Source organism: Nematostella vectensis, chromosome 2, assembly GCF_932526225.1.
Source record: "Nematostella vectensis chromosome 2, jaNemVect1.1, whole genome shotgun sequence".
Taxonomy (NCBI): domain Eukaryota; kingdom Metazoa; phylum Cnidaria; class Anthozoa; order Actiniaria; family Edwardsiidae; genus Nematostella; species Nematostella vectensis.
Genome location: NC_064035.1, coordinates 12,056,227 through 12,058,780, shown reverse-complemented (window position 1 = coordinate 12,058,780; position 2,554 = coordinate 12,056,227). Strand labels below are relative to the sequence as shown.

Below are 2,554 nucleotides of genomic sequence, written 5' to 3'. Positions count from 1 at the left end.
TGCCCAACGGTTAGTCCGCCATATCGGCGTTGGTTCTGATTTCAAACCTCTGGAGGTGTGAAAAGAGCTTCCCTATCCCTTTTATAGCGCGGTTTCGCGTTTAAGACACCTAGGTCCTCCCCAAACTATATTTCCTTAGCCGATTGACATTCGGGTCAAAATTGTCATGGTATATAAATAGCAACTGATATTAAGGTAGAATAATAGAATAACACAAAGCAAGCCGCCACCACTAGGAAGGGTTTTCACATCGGTTATAGAAATTTCAGCCTAAGGCTAGCATAAGCTGTAATGCTGGACAAAACTGTTAGTTGAAAAACTTCCCAATTTGGATGAAAAAAAGTAAATCGATGTACATAATTCAGTTCATATATCCCCCTTTCCCCTCAAAACAATAAGAAAAACGCTGAATAATCATGCTCACTCTAATCTCCTAGCATCCCGTCACAACATTGGCCCCCAACATTAGAGGGGGGGGGGGGGGGGAGTAGGGAAGGAGATAAACGACTTTAGTAAAGCACATGTGAAATTTGTATTTTTTGCGCGCAAAAATCTGGGTGCCTCAACAGGTTTGTCCAGGATTGTTCATATGACTGAGACCTATTTAAAAAAAAAATACCGGAAAAAATACACTGGAAAGAAAAACAAAAGCTGGGATATACATATATGGGACACCTTAAATATTTTAAGGTCAAAATGAAGGAAACATTCCATTTTTGTTTTTGTATATTAGAACTTGCTTCATATGGGCAACTCCTTATTAACCTATAGCCCCTCGACCGGACTGTGCTGGCAAAATAAGAACAACGAGATCACAATGGCTAAGGATAAATGGCCTTGAAGGTATGCCAGATGATCGGCAGTTATTACAGCAACTACTCTTCAGCTGTTATGGTATATCTGTTGAGATTGCTAGTTACCAGGCCATGCGCAGCAGGGCTTAGCTTGTAGTCCGTATCACGAATAAAACATGGTTTTAGAAGCGGAATTTTGCACACCAAAAAGGCCTCCCAGCAAGCCAAGAGGACAATAATACTGAGGTAAGTGTTTAATTCATATGCAACGGGCATTTATTTGCATCTGTATAGCGATTTTGGCGATCATTTGCCGACTACATATAGCCGCCATCTTGGATTTTACAGATCGCATTGGATATTCTCAACATGGCAAAGTCGCTTCCAACGCCCCAACCCCTCGAAATGCAGGGAGATATGGCCACCAACTGAGAAATATTCAAAGAAAGCTGGGAAAACTATATTATCGCGACGCAATTAAACAAGAAATCGGATGCAATCGTGGTAGCGACTCTCTTGATAGTCATGGGCTAAGATTGCTACAGAATTTACAAGAATTTGCCCCTCACCGATGATGAACGAAAGTCCCCCACATCTATTCTGGAGAAATTAGGTCAGGAATTCCAGCCCAAGAGGAACATTATATATGAGAGGTACTTGTACTTTTGCAACGTCCAATAGCCCAGTGAAAGCTTTGACCGTTTCTTGAACAGACTCAGACATCGCATTGCCACATGCAAGTACACTACTCTTGAGAATGAAATGTTAAGGGACCGAATTGTTTCTGGGGTCAACAACAGTGACACCCGAGAACGCCTTCTAAGAGAAAAAGAACTAGACAAAGCAATAAACATTTGTCGCACAAGTGAAATGGCAGTTAGACAGCTTCACAAAATGGAGCCAACGGAGACCGTCCACTATACGAAGCAAAACAAGTCCAAATCAAAGCTGAGGCAGATCACAGACTGCAAGTACTGTGGTGACAGCCATGCCGCTGGAAAATGCAAAGCATTTGGGCAGGTCTGCAGTAAATGCAGCAAGAAGAATCACTTCGCTAGAGTTTGCATGTCCACTCGTCAGGATCATAAGGCGAGCCAGCCTCAACAGAAGCCAGGCAAGCAGGCTAGAAGAGGTAAACAAAACTTACACCAACTAGAAGAGAGCTCATGCAGTGACGATGATGATGAATTCTCCAGCAATGACAGCCTGTATACCATTCACTCAAACCAGAAGAAAAGCAGGGTTGGATCCAGGGTAGTTTACGTGAGTTCCGGAACACACTCAAAGTTTTTCGGACCAAGTTATTTTGAACTTAAATGGCTTTTTTAAAAATACTCCGATATCCCTAGAAACTATTGGCTTGTCTGTGGAAATCATTCAATCTCCTGTACTTTTGCTTTTTAATTAAATTAAACACGTAAAAAGATGCCTTATCGTCGTTATTATTCTTATGCGACTTCACGGAGCGCCCTGGATCACGAGCTTTGGATTTGAGCTTCGATCACTTTTCGGGAACCTTCGGAAATCCGTCGGATAAGATGGGAAAATATTGTCAACAATTTGCAAGCAAGGGGGTGGGTGAGGTGTTATTATAGTTAGCACTGGAACACACTCAAAACCTCGCGCGATTGGCTGGAAATTTTTTCATTGTGTTGGAACTCAAAACCATTTTTGATTGGCTAACTCACTTGGAAACCACCGCGGAAACTATCGACAAAAGTATAAAAGGTCTGTACCTCCCCTAACGGTCTTCTTTCGTT

At 42.2% G+C, this 2,554-nt stretch overlaps 1 long non-coding RNA gene across 1 annotated transcript; it reads left to right on the top strand.

The window, feature by feature from the left end:
• The first annotated feature begins 864 nt into the window (after positions 1-864).
• LOC125561090 lies at positions 865-2,220 on the top strand. Its single transcript, XR_007307109.1, has 2 exons — positions 865-1,040; positions 1,143-2,220. It is a non-coding gene; the product is annotated as an uncharacterized LOC125561090 (long non-coding RNA).
• Positions 2,221-2,554: the final 334 nt, after the last annotated feature.